The 18,999-nt window shown below is 45.5% G+C and overlaps 1 protein-coding gene across 2 annotated transcripts in view; it reads left to right on the top strand.

The window, feature by feature from the left end:
• The window catches only part of LOC130185495 (RNA binding protein fox-1 homolog 3-like), a 365,601-nt gene that overhangs the window by 283,780 nt on the left and 62,822 nt on the right, over nucleotides 1-18,999 (top strand). The gene's annotated exons all lie outside the window — the stretch shown is intronic.

Below are 18,999 nucleotides of genomic sequence, written 5' to 3'. Positions count from 1 at the left end.
TGACTCATTGTGCTTGGAAATGTTTCCTCGGTCAGTTTGCTGTGCTCATACTTCCCCCATCACTTCTCTGCTGCTGCAAAGATGAGGGCAGTTTACGGTCAAGGTGTGTGTCTGGAAAACGAGAGACTTTTAGGAAATTGCTTCTTCTTCTTCTTGGCTTTTTAAATGCGGGAGGATGTTAACTATTTCTATAGTTGTTTGTTTAAAAAAAAAAAAAAAAAAAGAATGACGCAGAAAAAAAACTCATTCATCTACATTTACTACTTGTGTGTGTCTGTCTGTCTGTCTGTCTGTGTGTGTGTCTGTGTGTCTGTCTGTGTGTGTGTGTGTGGTGCCTAAATTCTCATGGTGTTACCTAATCTGACCCCCAGCTTGGATATGCTCAACACAAACCAGATAAATAAAGATGGAGGAAAAAAAAAAAACAATTTCAACTCCCTAAAACGTGGAAGTTAAATCTGTGAGACCTTTTTTTTGGGATTAATACACAAGAAAGAAATAGATCTGTACTCAGCTGTAGTTTGAGTGCATTTCAGTTTAGTGATGTGAAAACAAACCGAAAACTGCCTCTGAAAAATGAAGTGAGGAATTTCAATTTCTCGGTCATCTCATCTCTATTCATCGCTGTTTTTATTTTTTTTTGTTTCCCGGCTCATTATTGTCATAATATTCCTGTGATTTAAGAGTGTTTTACTCGGTGAAACACAAAACACACACTCCATCCAGACACCAAAACTTCCTCATTTATTGTGAGAATTTTACTCTTGTTTATGAAAAGGCCCACAGCGAGCTCTTCACCCTCCCCACGCCCCTTCATTTTTCTAATGGTAATCATGAGCAAGTGACAACACTTTGAATAATTATATATCCCTGCAAATTAACATTGATTTTCCTTTTTCTTTTTTTTCCTTTTTTTTTGGTTTTTTGTCCCCCCCTCCGTTTTAAATTGATTCTGTCACTGATCCCCTTGTTTTGTGAAACCTGAAGACTGCAATTTTCTGAAGCGAGGTGAAAAATCAACAACAAGGTGACTCTTAAGAGACCGTGAGCCTGTCTAGCTGCTGAATTATTCACGTGTTTTAATTCAGCGAGTTGGGGACGGGAGTGCTGTTAGTGCTGGGTGGATGGGGGCTGGGTGGTGTTGGGTGGGTGGCGGGTGGTGGTGGTGGAGGAGGGTCGAGCGTCCAATTCTGTTTTTACTACCGGCAGCATGTGTTGCAGTAAACAGCGTGTGTTACTGCAGTGATGGAGGGGAAATAACATGGATAGAAACTCCTGCTTTCTCATTTTGAATCCCTCACCCCCCCCCACCCCTCCTTTTCCCCTGCCATCATGGTAATGGCCCTCACCCCCTCCCACCCATCTGTCCAGAGCGGGCAAACCCCAACCGGCCAGCCAGGGATTGGTGGGTGGGTGGGGGGTGACGCATGTGGACAACCAGGTTCCACCAACACACAGCAGCTATAGAGGAGCCAAGGCCACCTCCACTTTCCATCCTCCAGTTTCATACTTTCATACTAGTGATGCTCGGATATTTATGAATTATTATTAATAGTTTGCGTAAGATTGAATTTTGGCTTTGTGGTGAAACAACCAACAAACATTCTGTTTCACATTAGTTAAATTAAATCGTGAAAAATGCCTCTATCTTCATATTCAAACCGTTTTGATGGTCTGTATTTCCATGGCTGCCATCTTTGATGTTTTTATGTCCGGTGGTGAAAAGCTTCCTGAGCTCCTTTCCACCAGTAAAAAATGTGAGTAAGCTGAGTTTAGGTGGCTTTACCTTCCACTACATCCCCGTTCCATCCAAATCCTCTGGAAGGCCAGTAAGCCTCTTGAGTGTGTGTGTGTGTGTGTGTGTGTGTACCTGGCCACGTGTCTGTGTTTATGTCCACAGTAGGTTCCCCTCAAAAGTCCGAGGCAGAGCTGAAATTGAAACTTCCTGCGTGCTATTTTCATGAAACACCTTTTTTTTTTGTTTCAATTCCCTTTAATGTATCAGCAGCTTTTGTTCTTTTTTTCCTTTTCCGCTTTTCTTTTTTTTTTTCACTCTCTCTCTCTCTTTCTCTCTCTCTTTGCGGTAAACCCTCGCCCTGCAGTGCTGCGAGGGGAAACAACCCTCTGAATCACACTGTGGCCGACGTCTCCCCACCCCCCCACACACACAACCACCACCACCCCTTTCCTCCCACATCAACCATTCTTCGTAGGATGCTGCCCGTGTCCCCCCCCCCACACACACACACACACCACCACCACCACCACTGCTCCCCTCCTCCCTCCCCTCGCCACAGTGCAGGGCTGCAGCGTCGGCTCGTGTAAGATGACAGCCAGAGAACAGAAGGGGAATAGATTGAGGTGATAGCCTCTGCCTCACAGTTTGTTTGCATTTCAAATAAGACACTGTATTAAGTTAGGCTCCGAACAGCTTTGCTTATTATGTGTGAACATGGCGCCGCATGATATCACAGGAAGACAGGAGTTTATTACATAAAAGATTAGCAAAGCATACCTTGCCTTTATTTGTGTGCAGCAGTGTTTGGGTGTGTGTTCTCAGGCAGTGTGCTTTGATGCTCTTTGTAGTCAGCTGCGGTGCGTATAAATCCCGGCTAAATGTTTGTTTTCATTAACACAAGGAGAGACTCCCTGCGGTGTGGTGGGAGAACTGTGGGCTTCTGATTACCAAAAAAAAAAAAAAAGTGGCGGTATCACACCACTGCTGAAGGGCCGTTCCCCCCTCTCGACAGGGGGAGAGTTTCTCCACCACATGGGGTGCCGGCTTCATCTTTCCGCAGGATGATGTCACTTTTCTCCTACCGTCAATTTGTATTGTAGTGGCTCATTTCATGAGTTATGGTGCTGGATATTGAGGGAGTTATGAATTACAGTGTGGGGAGGCTTTTACGGGATGCAATGCTCGCCGCTGTAGGCCTGTATTAAAGTATAAATATATTTATGGTACGAGCCAAAGCTGACGGGGGTAGCTCAGGTTTGCTCATGGTAGTTAGTAGCTGTCTTAAGAGCCATAAAAACATGGCATCGCATGGATTTTCTATTTACCAGGCGCTGGGTGGGCATATGGCAACGCTCATAAATGTAACTCTATTATCTAAGACGATGCTGTTGGGTGAGAAGCAGGGTGTTACTTATGTCTAAAGAGGAAAACGCAGCGGTTGTTACTGTCTTCATGTCACATCTCTCTCTCTGTCTTTGCCTCGGACTTATCCGGAGATCTCCCGTTGTCTGAAATTGCCTTGCTTTGATTTGTAATTGGATTTTCTATCATGGCATTCCGCTGCACTGATGTCTATTGTTATTGTTGCATCTATTGATTTCTTTTTTGTGGCTTCTTTGGTCGGGCTGTTTTGAATTTCCCCCTTAACTGTACACGGCTTCGGTATCGCTCTAAATGGTTAGGTCACCTAGAAGAGGCGATCCTTTTATGTCGGCGGATCCTGGGAGGAATAGCCCGGGCTCTCTGGTTTCAGCGGCCTCCTCCTCCTCCTCCTCCTCCTCCTCCTCCTACTCCTACTACTATTCCTTCTCATGCTGATCTCTTTTCTACGAATGTACTGGAACTGACTCTCTCCCTCCTCGCGCATACACTGATACATCTGGTTAAAGGCGAGGGATGCAGAGAGAGGAGAGGACTGGGAATACTCGTGACACACTTCCCCCTCGGTTCAGGCCTTGATCCTGCCTCCCAAAGCGCCGCTATTCACAGGGACTTTAGATATCGAAGGATTCAGGTTGGCGGTCTCCCGGGGACGGACTAATGCGAGCCGCGCAGAGACGGCTCCTTCCTGGGGGATAATTATTGTAGGCCAAGCTGTACTATTGACAGCTGTAAATGGAGATGCTGTCTGTAACTGGGGAGGCCTAATAGGTTTTTGTCCCTACATGGGCTCTCGTTAGGCCTGTGTGGGTGCATCGGAGATGAGTTTGAGAAATGAGCCGCGGCCTCGCTGGGCTTCAAATGGGGCTCAGAGAGACCACCACCCCCGTCACGCCACCTCCCTCCTGACCTTTTGGGAAAAAGGGTTAACACACAGTAGTTGGTACTTTTTTTTCGATCGACTATTAGACTCTTACACTCCCATATGTTCCCATCATCTTCTCTTATTGTCAACTGAGACCAAAACGTAACAACTTATCCCACTAACAAGTATGGAGAGCCTGATACATCCTCTTCCTCTGGGCCACAGAGCTCCACTGTTGTCCAAAAACTATTTAAAAACACATCAGCGAGCTACATCGCTGCACTGGGCGACACGTTCTTTCATTACCATAAACACGGTAGCTGTAATTTATTTTGAGTCAGTCCCACACACACACACACACACACACACACACACACACACACACACACACACACACACACACACACACACGCAATAATCCACAGCAAAAAAGTAGTTCCCATCAACGGCACTGTTTCCTCAGGTTTGAACACAATTTTAACAAACTACAGTCGCCAGCGGTTTCAGGGAGTTACTGAGGCTTTTTAAGAAAATGAAGGTTTGTGTTTGATAGTCGTCATTTACAACAGTTTTCAGTGGGAGCTGTTGAACTCAGGGCGGGGATCCTCAGACAGGGCGAGGGACGAGCACGTTGTCGGTGCTGGTTTTTCAGGAGAATTGTTAACATTGAGAGGAATGAAGATAAACACCAGGCTTATACTTCAACCACTTACACGTCCAAGTCAGATCTTTATGATTTAGGCATCTGATTTGTCTCTGTTGTGCTGTTATAGATAAGCGTTGTTTGAAATATTTCCATTATATCACAAAGCGCTACCTGCTTTGTTGCTTTTCAGACAATTTAGCTGAGCACAATTCACTCAGATTCAATCAGGCACAAATAAAAAAAAAAAAAACTTAAAACCCAATTTCATGGACCCTGGAATATACCTCTCAATATGTTCTATGTTTTGGTGTAAAATCATTCAGTCTTTCTGTTGCCGCCTTTCAGCTGTTTTGTCCCTTAAACAGCTGATTCATAGCAGCATAACAAAGGCGGAGGGACTGATTGAAATGTTTTCTCACTTTTCTCTGCCCCCGAGGAGAATTGTAAATCACAGCTCAGTCGTTTATTTTGAAATTTCATTTGGTGTGTGAGCGAGTGCTGCCTTGTTCTTCACAGAGACTTCACAGTCAGGCTGACTTGTGTGTTTTTTTTTTCTTAAGGCTACCCACCGTCTTACTCCACTAGACCTTTGTAAATGGAACAAAATTAAATTTGTTCCCTGTATAGAAGAATGGCACAAACACTGCAATAGATTTACTCACCAACAAAGGTTTTCCTTTGGGGGGTCTGGCTGTATTTTTAATGTGCGCGTACATATTTGAGCTTACATATGTATATTTATTTGTCTCCCTGAGAGGAATTCTTGTCATCTGTAGGTGGATGCTTGCAGGGCTTTGCATGCACGGTGCTGTGCAGCGCATCAATAAATGTGTATTTACATTTTGCCAATAATGCTAAATATCCTCCAGTCATTAATGTTGAGCGTTAGCCTGGAGTGCTTCTGTCTATATTCTGAACCTATAGTGTCAGTGCATTAACATTCACCGGGCTGCTGATGCTAATATACTCCACTTCTGGAAAACAAAGCTGCAGTTGCAGATGTCCTCACCTCACAATAATTAGCAACTTTTTTTTTTTTTTCTCTCCAAGGTGGCACATTTCTAATGAAGCTTTTAATTAACATCAGTGTTAAACATTTACTGCAGCTCATCACGCAGAACGGGGGTAATATGAAACCAAAGGAGATATTTGCTGTTACCTGCTAATCTAAAGGACTGAGAATCAGGAAGTGTTCGGTTCGTGGTGATTTCACTACAGTGCATTTTCATACATAACGTTTAATGGGTATAAAACTATTCTTCTACTAAAAATCTTTTTTTGAGTTCAACACAAAAGAAAGCCAAAGTTCTTGAACGCTAAATGTAGCAGCCATACAAGAACTTCGCTTAGGTAAAATAATCTAAATCTTTTTCAAATCGAACACATTCTGAAGTCAGTTTCTGTTATTTAAGAGTTTATGATTGAACTTGGATGTCGCTGCTTATCTGTTATATGTGGGACTAGCTCGCAAAGATGGAAAGGTTCAGATAAAGGCCGCTCGTTCCAATGGGATGTTGACACTCACCGCTGTCAGCTCTGCATCGCAGTGGCCTTATTTCCGACCCAGGCCGTCTTAATACATCTCACCAACGTCCACTTCGTTTTGGAAATCTCTGCTGCTCATTCGCTTGAGTGCTCCTTTAGGCCAAAACGGAGACCGTGAGCGAGCAGGACTGGCGAGAGGGGGGAGAAAGACAAGACATACGACGCAACACCTCCCTGTCTTTACACTGCGGGAGCTCTCACTACATCACACACACACTTCTACACACGTGCGCGCGCGTGCACACATACTGTTACAGGAGGATAAAGACAGGAGGATAACCTCACAGTAGAAACCGTTTGTAGCCTTTTTCCCCCCTGAGAATATAATCTGTCCTGAGGTTTTCTATTTCTGCAAATGGCACGCTAAAATGCTTAAGCAGCCAGACCAGCTTGAGTCCAATTATTTCTTTACTGCAGTATCTTAGCCAGCTGTGATTATTATGTTTATAATGTAGTGTCACTCTCATACTGTCCTTCAAGCATTCTCCTCTCGGCGGGATCCTCTCAAATGAGACGTATTACCCTGTGTGCTGAGTTAACAGAGTGGCCGTACAAGTGAAAGCAAAAAAAAAAAAAAAGCTATCACAAGCCATTAAAAGCACTGCACCTTTTTATCACCAGGAGCTTAATGGCAGTGGTGAACAGCAAAGCATTATTACTGCCTCTCCTTGTGCTTCTGCGAGCCCGTTTTCTCCGGCACCACGAGGCAGACCGCCGCCGCTGCTGCTGACAAACACATCTCCAGGCGAACACTGAAATTTTGTTTTTCAAAAGGTCATTATCTGTCTTCATCGGAGCAGCGGGCGTGTTGCACGGGAACCAAGTTTGGGGGAATTATTTCTCTTCCCAAACAGGCCTCAGAAGTCGTCGTCGCCCCCCCCTCCCCCTTTTGTTGTTGATCTAATTATTTAATTTTTTAAAGGATGCAACTGTACGTTGTGTTTGACTACTAAGAGGCACGCTGGGTCACCCGCTAAAGAAGATCAATATTTGAACTATGCTGTTGTGGGTCAGCATGTACGGGTGTATAAAATTAAATGGGGCTTGAAATTGATTTCAAGTTCTCCTTGAAAAGAGTCTACAGGTATTCTGAAATGAAAGGGGGGGGGGGGGGGGGGGGGGCGCCGCAGAGAGGAGATGACCTCCACCCAGGCAGATTCATAATTGTTTTTGTTTCTCCAAATTAAATGAGCCCTTTTATTATTATTATTATTTCTATATTGCAGAGGTGGGGGTCCGAAATTGCCAGTTACGGCACGTTCGTTTTTAGAGATCTAAAGTAATATAAAGTAATGTCCGTGATTCCCAGCACATCTCCACTGGCAACTCCCTTTAACGCCGTGAAACAAATGATTATGGGATGGACTTCAAAATAAAAAACGGGGCCTCCGTTTAGTTAATCTCAGCTGTGCGTTGCATGAACAGCGGGGGGGCAAAAGCTGAGAGTTTATCCTCTTTCCTCGCGGGCAACCAAACAGGTACCCCACTGATTACTCTGCTTCTCTTTGGGTAATCGGTAAGAAAGGAGAGAAGCTCGTGTAATTTAACCCAAACCAGAGCCCTCCTCCTCCTCCTCCTCCTCTTCTTCTTCTTCCTCCTCACTTTCCCTCTCCTCAGATGGAGAGTCTAAATATCACTGCTTTTTCTTGCTGCACTTTGTTAGTGGAGCACGCCTCTGTGTTTTTCTAAAATCATCTATCAAGGTGAGATCTGTGGGAAAGAGCAGCGCCTCGGGCTTCCTTTCCATGTGCTTATGAGGTTTTATTAGGTCCCACAGGACCACTGCTTTGGTGTGTGTTAAAAACAAATGGAACTTACAAATTACAGATTACAGCCTCTGCAGGCTCGCGTGTGTGTGTGTGTGTGTGTGTGTGTGTGTGTGTGGAGACAGATGCAGGCGTGGCCAGTTGATGAAGGAACATGTTTGTGTGTGTTAGAGATCGTGGTGCAAGTAGCCCTCCATGAATGTGTTTACGTCTGCTGCTGCTGCTGCTGCAGCTGCTGGTTGAGAGTGCTGCATTAGTGATGATGGGGTGGGGGGGTGTTGGTCCATGGGGGCGGGATCAGCACCAGTTGTCAGGTTGATGGTATTCAGTCTTAAAGAAAAAAGAAATCACATTAGCTCCAGCGGTATCCGACCGTCATCGCTGTCTCCTAAAAATGATGTTTATATGCTACGGAACTGCAACAGCAAATATGTTTTGAAAGAACCAGTGTGTTGCCTGGGTTACATTTTTACCAGCGTAATGAGGAAACATTTTCAATGAACATATTTGTTCAAAAAATGTTCATAAAGTAGAAGAACTTTCACTAACGACACATTTAATATCCCTCCATCAATACCTGCTCCTGGCTAAAGCGCAGTAAAGACAGGGGCGTGAACCCCTGATACTCCAACCATCTATCTCCACCTCCTCCCTGTCAATCCAGGGCCGTACAAGCACCTAACACTGGACTGGAAAAGAGAAAAAAAAAAAAGACGTTGCTGGTGAACATAAGCCCAAAACATATCTGGCAAAAAGATTTTGTGCTACATAAACTTAAAGTTTAAGAAATGAATTTTTGTTTGATTATCAGTCGCTGCGATTTCTGTCTCCAAAACAGGAAGAGGAAGGTGAACAGATTTTCATTTGCGATGCCTCAATGTGAATTTTCCGACTACAACTACTTCCTACTGAAGATACAGTCTCTATAAATCTGTTGACAGTGTCTTCTTTGAATTATCCAGAGTAACTGGAAGTTTCTGGAGTTTCCGAGACGTCGCTGGCAAATTTCGAATTTTTAATCAATTTACCGCAATTGAAAATCCCTTCACCGTCATTGTATTGAACATATCGAAACCTCTGCGAGATCAAACCAAAACTATCTGGGTGATTAGCCGCTACTAGAGGTGAGGAAATGAGTTGTTTGTTCCTAATCTGGGTGAAGCGACCCTTTAAACTGTAACAAACTGTCAGGGCTCAGCGGGGATGAGGATTTTCCATTGCCCACTCCTCCTATTCATCCCCCTTCCTTCTAATTTAATGACTTAGAATTGTAACTCCAACATTGTTATCATTCAGCAATAGCGAGTAATGAATAGCAATTAAGGTTTTCAAAGGAGGGAGTAAAGCTTGAGAGACGTCGCTTTTCACCCAGAAATGTTGAAACAGCGCAGTCGGGGGAGATACTGTCATGTAGAGAAAGGGCCTAATTTATCCGTCCAGCTGTTTTTAGTAAATAATTTTTTTTTTCTCCCCCCCCCCCCCCCCCCCCCCTCCCTTTCTCTTCCCGTCACACAGACTGCTATCAGCGCAAACACAAGTAATCATTCTAATATCCAACACATTCTGGCTTCCTCAATGAACTGTAATAAACTGTAATAAATTACTCTGCACATTTTGTCCAATGATTGCTCTTTCTGGTGCCGGGCGAGGAAGTGCTAATTAACTGGATATGAATGAAATTCTAGGGCAGCGTGGTATCAACGGCAAGGGAGACAAATGCGATTTAGTTCTGTCGCGAGCGAGTGGAAAATTGCTGTGTAAATTGGAGGTTGTTGCTGCAGAGCGTTTTTCTGTGTGCTTACATTTCATGGGTGAGAATCCAATCTCACAGGGCAGCATGTGCGGACTGCCCTCTCTGATACACTCCACCGTCCTCCACCTACTCTATGATAGCACTCTAAAAGCTCCCCCCCCCCACCCCCACCCCAAATCTCTTCACACACACTCACACACACTCCCACTGACACAGAGAAACAAACATATATTTCAGGGAAAAAAAAAAAAAAAAAAAAAGGTACAACCTATTGTTAAAGCAGAGGAGCGGCGCCAGCTGAGGTGAAGATGTAAGCAGGGGTACGCCTGGCAATTTGACTCATCTTCCAATTCACCAAATTCCCCCGACACTTGATTTCACGCAACATAAACAGAGCAAATTCTAATTGTCACACTTGTCCTCTCCTTTACTCTTATTTTTTTTTGGTTTATTTTTTATTTTTTGCATATTTCCTGGTTGCTTCTACCTAGAAGTAGCAGAAACTCGAGTCAGAAAAAAAAAAGACCACAGCCTCCTCATCCAGAATCACTTATTTCACTTACTGTCCCTTTTTCGCCTTTTCTCGCTTTTTCATCTGTAGCTGCAGTGGCCGTTTTTTTATCTATGGGTTTGGGCAGTTTTGGAGAGAATTACGGTGACAGCGCCATGGAAATGATAGGCCGGCAGTGAGATATCTCTGCCTCATAAATTCTACATTGCTCAAGATAATTTACGAGGGAGGTTTGTGTGCGTAAGACAGACAGTGCTTCATGGTATCCATCCACTCCACAGCCTCCGTTCACTTCAGCTCTGCAAGTGCAGCCGATTTATCGAAACTGAATTTATTTTCACGTTCGTTCCGTTCGTTCCCAAACCATCACTTTGAATGATTATGATAATTTTTTCCACCCTTTTATTATTTATTTTTTATTTTTTTGCTCAGAATATGCCTGAGTATTATTTGTTCTGTCAGGATTATTACAGATAAAAGAGCAAACTAATAGATCTTGCGCGGCGTGTCTACTACTTTACGACTGAGAGGCCTTCGCGATGAGGTATTCTGCCATCAGCAAAGGTCATCAGCTCCCTTGATTGTGCTGTACGAGCATGAGGCCAGGCCAAAAGGCAAGATGGCTCTGACATCAGTAATCACTCTTCATGCATATTTCTGTTTGAGGGAGGTTAGCCCTCCGTATGTACCTAATGAGGAGATTTTTCTTTTCTTATCCCACAAAGAAATCAAGAAAGCATCTTCGGATTAGTTGCTAAGGTCATTTTATTTCATGCATTGCTACGATAAAGACTTTGGATTTCTTTCTCCGAAAGTTTCGCAAGACGTTGATATTGCTCTTGAGAGGAGAATTGGATTTTCCTTACTTATTTTTCTTACTTATTTAGTTTGCATTGTTTGTGTTCCCTTTCTGTATACTCTGTCTGTTTCTTTTCTGTAGTTGTTTTCTTGACAAGGTCTGAATTCACTCTCCTATGTTACAGGCTGATTCGATGAGCAGAGTATGACTGCGGCCCCAGGGCAATAGAAGTTTACAACTCAGTTAGTACCGGGCTCTGTGTCTCTATCCAGTTAGGGAGGTTTTTTTTAGGACTTTATTTTGGTTGCAGTCGTGTCTCAAGCCTCTACTCCCTTTTTCAATAACACCTTCGCACTGTCTTCCACCATATTGATTAACAAAATGGATGTCTTTGCAGGAAGAACCCCCCCCCCCCTCCTCTTAAGAGTCCGGTGGGTGCAGCGCGGTACGGTTTGTACCCCAGCGGCCCCGAGGAGTCACTCACTCGATCTTCACGTAAGGCGGGTTTTGCTCACGGGGGTAGAAGTTGCACAGGGAAGGCGTGTGTTTGTGTTTGAAGAATACTCTATAGGTTTTCCAATCAGTGCCGGTATTTCCAACACGACTCTGATGTCAGCGCACCTGCTTATTGCCATAGCATACCTGTGTCGTTTTAACTAGACAGGATGCACAATGGAAGCAGACAAGGCTCTTTCACAGGGGAGTTAATCTAATCTACTCCCACTCAACTTGGACATTCGCTGTCACTGACACGCCGGCGTCGTCTCCAATAAAACAGGTGAAGGCAGAGCATGTCGACCGCGGCTCTGCAGGTAACTGGGGCTGGCACTCTGCTGGGCTTTCATGTTAACCCTCCCCGGGTTCCTTCCAATCATTATACAATGAGCGTTCATTCTCAATTTGGGCTACTCTTCCGCGCAGTTATTTCGCTGTCTCCTCGCGTCAGAGAAGCAACCATGACGCCACTCATAGAACAGGTTTCCAAAAAATATATAGAAACTCGGTGGTAGCGCTGGTAGTTTTGTCGGCTGTTGTGGGATTTTTAAAAAATCCTCCACAAGGCAGATGTTAGCATACCTCCTCTTTCTTCTCTCCTTTCTCTCGCTGCATCTGTGTAGGTGTGTGTGTGTGTGTGTGTGTGTGTGTGTATGCACACCGTGTGCACACAGGTGACGAGTCAGTGATTCAAGTGCTCAGCAGCAGGTTATTTCCTCTGAACCGGGGCCCTTATTTAATGGTAATTGTAGCAATTAGCATGTGAATGAGGTAAGAATTGGATAATAGAACTAAGATAAATATTGATGTTAATTCACACTGGAGGAGTAGAGTGTGTGTGCGTGTGTGTGCGCATGTGTGTGTATGTCTGTGTTTGTGTTTGGGGAGGGGGGGTGGGGGGTTACAGGGAGTTCCTGTAAATTTATCCTGATCTCTCATTTGCATTCATTAACACGCGGGCAATTACGACCTCAAAAAAACATCAATGCTGCTGACGTTAAGAATTAATCAATTACTCCTCGGAGGCGACGATGTCATATCAGGAGAAAATGGATCCAGGCCCTGAGAGGGGTTTTCAACTTCCCTCCCTTTCGCCTTATTTACTTTGGTGTCTCAACCAGTAACCAGCTGCCGGGAAGCTTAAATGACATCCATCAGCTGTCAGACAGCTGACCTGGGGATGAGGCTTTTCATTTTGACTTTGTAATAACTGCAGTTTCGCTCACAAAATGAGACGGATGACCTTGCGTGGTCCGTTTCACGGGCTCCCCAAAGCTTTCTCATTGCAGGTATATAGCAGGTGATGGGACTGTGTCATTTTTTCTCTCCGCCGACACATGGCGGTAGTTCTCTCTTTTGGGAAGATGACGATGGGGTACGTAAAGAGATACGGCGGGCCCGTTACTGAGCTCAGAAAGGAAGAAGTGACCCGCGATGGCTGATCTAGGAGGGAACTCGGCTCTTGGTGGGCTGCTGCAACCGAGCAGTTGTTGGGGTGGAAGTAAAAAAAAAAAAAAAATTCTATCCCGGAAGGCGGCCTCCATCTGGACACGGGCCCGTGTCCGCGAATCAGCAATGTGCGGCCGATGGGCCATCTCTGCCGCGCTTTGCACATGTTCGTACGAAACATTACGATTGCACGCCCACTCGAAAAATATACGCCGGCATTCACATCAGCCGCCGCCATCCTCTCACACTTCCCCTTCTTTCCCCTGTCTGCTGTTTTTGAAAGAAAAATGTGAGAGAAGAAAAAAGCGAGGGAAAGAGTGCAGTGCCAGGGGCGGGCGGTGGAGAAAACCTCATTTCTTCCGGCGTGCTGCAGTGAGTGGGTTATTGAGGTGGCTGTAATTTGATAAGGAGAGGAAACTCAATGGACTGTGAGCAAGTCAGCAGTTTGAGGCCAGTCACATTTCTGATGTGATGTGGAGGTGGCGGTGGTGATAGTGGAGGGGGGGGTGGGCTTGAGAGAAAGTGAGGGAGACGGCGAGAGGCAGGGACGGAGGGAGGGTAAAAGAAAAAAAAAAGGATTGAGGAGGAGAGGAGAGCGGGGTTCCCTGACATTGGCGGCCTCTCCTCCATGGGAACAGAGAGGAAGGAGGAGCAACACTTATCCTCCTCAGGTCCGATTGTCTCTCGGACGGAGCCAGAGGCACATTCCCAGGCAGATGGCCCATATACATCGGCCTGATCACTTCTAATCTGGAGATCTCCCCACAGAGCCCCAGCAAACCCTCCCCCCTCCCCCCCCTCCTTCCATTTCAAACGCTCACGCCTTTATTCCTACCTTTTCTCTCCGTGTTCTGAATTTCCAGTCTCCTAGCAAAGTCACTTTTTGTTGTTGTGGCTGTTTCTCGCTCGCTAGATAAGAGACACAAGTGTGATCAGCGAACCTTTGAAGTTCCCATAAATAATCGGGCAGCGTGGCCCACTCCGGAGCCCTCAGCTTCCAGTTCAGATCAAAGATTAGCCTCACGTCGGCCCCAGCCCTGGAATAAAGCACTTTATTGGATTCCAAAAGCTGGGCAAGCAGGCCCCTTTTCTCTCTCACCACGGGTCCCTCGTCAGACACAAGGCCCGAAGACTTTCACACGCAGCCTATCGAGCTGTTTGTACTCCCAGGATCCACAAGAAAGAGAAAACAAGAAAGCCTGAACAATGCTGACTTTTTAATCAACACCACGTTCAGCAGCAATCAGCAACCAAGGCCTGATGTCTGAGAAATCTCTTTGTGGAGAAAAAAAAAAAAAAAAAAAATGGGACGGGGGGATTTTTGAAGTTACTGTTAAACAGGCTGTAAAATGCTCCCTCAGACCTGCAGGGCATTTGGATCTGGCGAGCCCATGCAGGCAGTCAGGGCTGTTCACACATGAGCAGGCTCTCTCATCTGGCTGAGGGCGAAGACAATCTGGGGCCCGGTGTTTGAGAATGGCAGCCCACCATTCAAAAGGTCGGCGCCGGGCTTCCTCTGGCTCGTGGTCACACATCTATCTGGGCGCGCTGCTGAACTACACTCCAGGTTAGAAAACCGGTCCCGAGCCGATTCTCCCATTGCCCGAGTAAAGTGAACGCCGCCAGCATTTAGATGTCTGAGGAACTAAAGGGTAGGCCGGTCTGTTGTTAGCTGGTTAAAGACAGGGCTCACTGAGCCTTTTGTAAGGGATGAAAAACGATGTCCTTCTTCATGCTAGACTGCTCTGAGTAAGAAATGGCTGATGAGGGTGGGGGGTTGCAGCTCCTCCAAAAACCCCCTTCAGAAAGGCAGAATTATCTCCCTTTTATGCACCTCCCACTCACCACCTTTTCTGTAAGTCTCCACTGTACCACTCAACACCAAGAGTTACCGTCAAGACTTTACAGGTCTACAGGAGCATCAACAACACTGTGTAAAACATTAACAGGCCTGTTTAATATCCCCATCCTCCACTGCTGCAGCTCTCCTAACATTGCACATTTTTAACAATAGGTAATACTCAAATCTCTCTTCCAGAGCCTAAATCCCCATAAAAACACATCTCATCGCGGCAGCTGTATTCTCTGGGGATTTGATGTTCGTGTCATGAAAAGCCATACTGTGCAAGCACACTGAAGCACCCACGCACAGATTAGGCTGGTCATACCAGCTCTCTCTCAATTTTTTACATTTGCTTCTTTATTTTCTCCTTTTGAATTATACTTGGTAAACAGCTGAGGATTGTACCGAGGGGAGGGATTTTACGAGCAGGAGAAAATGTAATGATAATAATGATAAAAAGAAAAAAAAAAACAAAATGAAACATCATCACTGCAAGATGAGGATTGTTTCAACCTGAGAAGCCTTTTTAAAAGGTGTGCAGTGGAGAGGGAGGGCTGACCGAGCCAAAGACGAGATGAAAAATAATTCTGTCAGCAGACACTTTCTCCTTACATCACCCCATTGCACTCCTAATTGATAAATGATGTCCATTCATTTCATCAAGGTCAGCGTACAATTAAAACATTCATGATTTATCAACCAATGAGCAGAATCCAAAATCAGCAGTGATCGCAGGCAACAAACCTTGATGTTTGATGACTTGAACACACACACACGCACACACGCAATCACGCACGCACACACACACTGTAGAGGAGTGTGACCTGAGCAGCTCACTGGGGGTATCAAATAACTCTCAGTCCGGAGTGACACTCTGGCTCCTGCTGCTCCCAAGTGTGCGAACTCTGGAGGTGATGACACACAGGATACGTCTCTGTCTCACGTCTTGGATGAGATTTTGTGTTTGTGCTGCTGAAACACAAGCGATATTAGTTATTTCGAAGATTGCAAAAGAAGCGTTAGGAACCGATATTTGGCGTATTGCCTCATAATCTTTAGATCTTCAGCAAATTTTTTTTTTTGGTAAACTTAGGGGGGAAAAAAAAATCTCCACTACATTTAGTGGTGTTTGCAGAAATTGTTTTTAAAGGATTTTGTCAATGAGTTTGAGTTTGTTGGCAAATTTTGACTTAATAATCTCATATTAGTCACGCACTCTGTTCTATTCACACATCTTCTTCCTCTTTTTTTTTTTTTTCCCACACAGGCTAGATAACTACCACGTCTTAATCTCAGAAATTAAAAGAAGCATTTATGCTTCACGATAGCCTATGAGATAAAGCGCTTCCATATCCAGTGTGACATTAAATTAAACGTACAGGCAGCTGTGAAATGGACGTGGCCATGTAAGGCCATTGTAGTCATTCCACAGCCTCTCCTGCTTTTTTGGTGGATTTCCAGTTTCAGAATCTGCATTACCTTTGCATATGAATTAAAAAGGTCATTACAAAGTCTCCTTTTTGATGTCTGAGTGATAAATAATATATATAAGCTTTTGCAAGATATGCTCTTTCAAGTCCTATCTGCGGATCTTTTCTTAATATATGCGCTACATTACTGTGCATGCACACCCTTTGGTGCACATCCCCCCATGCATACTCTAGATGTATGTTAATGACTTTAATGGGCTGTTCTGTTTCCATTTAATCAGAATCTAAGTTCTGGGATACAGCTGTGTGCTCAGTGGTGTCGAGGCGCCGTGTTCAGGCCCAGCTGAACGCCGCCGCCGCCGCTGCCGGCTTCAAACCCACGCTCTGAGCCTCCCAGAGACCGGGCCGAGACGCCTGCTTGATTGCACTCTGCAAGAGAGAGTGTGTGTGTGTGTGTGTGTGTGTGTGTGTGTGTGGAGGGGGTGGGGTGGGGAGGGTGTCAGGTGAGGTTTAATGTTCTTAAGAGAGAAATCTCAGTGTGAGAGAATGAAATATGAGAAGCCTGCTTGATGTGTGGTGACTGCAGTCTTACACTTTTACCTCAGATGCTTTCTCTGCTCCTCACTGGTTCAGTCAGGACTCGACGATGAGGCCTGCGGAGCCTCTCCCAACGTCCTGCCTTCCATGTATGCTACGGCTCCATGGGCTGAAAAAGAACAAAAAAGAGATAAACAGGAACGCATTTGGCTAATTTCCTTATCAACTGTAACGAGCTGCCTCACGTTTCAGCATTTACTTTCTGCTCGTCTCTCTTTTTCCTCTCTCTGCCTCCTCTCTATCCTCCCTGTGGTGTTTCTCTGGCATTCCCTCCCCACTCCAGAGCAGCCCATCTAACCGAACCTGATACTGAGATTTGTGCGGCTAATTCCCTGCACTCACACGGCTCAGTGTGGTGTCATAATTGGCACACCATTGATTTATGTCTCCTCTTACAGCGCCCTGAATGGCTGATGAGTCGAGCTTCCTGTCATAATAGGCCTTGTCCAGGCCTCTTGCCGCTCGGCTGCTCACCACACTTCTTCCTGTCCTCCGCTATTTGTTGTGGCTGAAACCCAGCTGAAACTATGTTAATTTCCTTTTTACACGGGGACAACATGGGACCAGCGTTCCTATTTTAGCTTGTAGCTAATAACATTCTGTACATTTTGTAATGATTAATGGGCTTTGAGAACACACATTCACATTGTTCAAAGCCAGTAATCACATTGCAGTTCCTTAGTAATTCAATGCAAGACCATACGAGAGGTTAATGGCTTGAGTGTGTTGTTTTGTTCATTTAAAAGTGAGACATAATCTCTGTCAGGCTGACCCGTGTTAGGACCAGAGAGGGATTTTTTTTTTTTTTTTTTTTTTTTTTGAAGTGCACTCTCTTTCTCATAAAGGCAACCAGCAGGGGACTGTGGTGCCTGTCGGGAGCCGGGCTCTCCCCGGGGGCCGCTGTAATCTCGTTGTCCCACAGCAGGGAATGAAGAGAGGAGGTGGAGATGAGGGCTGCAGCCCTGGGGAGTCGGGCTCTGCCGAGAGCACTTGCGCTCCATCTTCCCACCTCACTCTGCGCTGCCAAAATGCTAAAAGTAAGCAGTAAAGGTGCTCTAGTCATCACTACCGCTCCCCTCGCAAGCTCTGCCCTCATTGATTAGTGTGTTAGATCTGATGAGGAAGGAATAGTGCTTGATGAAATGAAGCTGTCCGTGCTTTCTGGTGAGAATGAAGTTGCCGTTGTGGTGTGCTTGGCGTTCGCCCACATAACCTCTTTAGAGCAAAACCGCACACAAAGTACACAGGTACATACATGCACATCAACAAACAAAACAATCCATATTTCGCCTTTGTGAATTGACATATTTATGAAAAATGTATTAAAGCTGTAAGCTATGTAAGAATAATGTAATAGTATAGTATCTGCCTTGATGTTGTTTTTTTTGTTTTTTTTTTCCTTCATGCTTGCATTTCATTAAAGTTTCAGTCGGCTGGCTTTGAGAAATCAGATACCATCACCGAAGCTGTAGATGTGTTGAGATCAGACTGAGGAAGACAAGGCAGAGCTGAGTCGAGGGTCGGCCGGGTTAGGGGTGGTGAGCTGGAGAGTGAGCAAAGCTAAGATCAGTGGAGGGCTTCAGCCCCAGGCGCGGCTCTGCCTCTTCAAACGCCCTGCGCTCACGGAGCTGCCGATCGGACAGGAGGGGCTCAGCCCAGACGAGCTGTCAGGCAGGAGTCAGGGCAATCCATGGGAGGCTGTGTGAGAGCGGCAGCACGTGGCTAGGAAGGGAGGAAAACAGCGAGGAAGGAGAGGAGGGAAGGAAGGAGTGGCAGGGATGCAGGCAGAAAAAAACCCCAGACCTTGTGTTTCTAAAGCCCAGCTCATACATTGCTAATGCCTGGAGTAATATGGGTCTCATTCATAATGGATAAACCCTTGGCCCCTGCTTGCAAAGTATATCATGCGCACTGTAAAGAGGTTAAAGATTGGGTTGTGTTTGCCGGGAATGTGGCGACCACTTCTGGCCCGAGCATTAGCGTATGCTATTGTTGTGAGCGTTGGATGCAGGGAGGGGCAGCCGCATTACAGGTTCCGGAGCCCAGGGTGTCCTGGTGCACAGGCAGTCAGAGGCAACCCAGTCTAAGACACCTCGACTCACCCACTGCGTTTTGAGAATTTCCGTCAGTTTTCATCCGTCATGGTTTAAGTTTTTTGTTTTTATGTCACGTTGTTGTGTTA

This window comes from Seriola aureovittata, chromosome 17 (assembly GCF_021018895.1).
Source record: "Seriola aureovittata isolate HTS-2021-v1 ecotype China chromosome 17, ASM2101889v1, whole genome shotgun sequence".
NCBI classification, from domain to species: domain Eukaryota; kingdom Metazoa; phylum Chordata; class Actinopteri; order Carangiformes; family Carangidae; genus Seriola; species Seriola aureovittata.
This window is presented reverse-complemented; position numbering and strand designations above follow the sequence as displayed.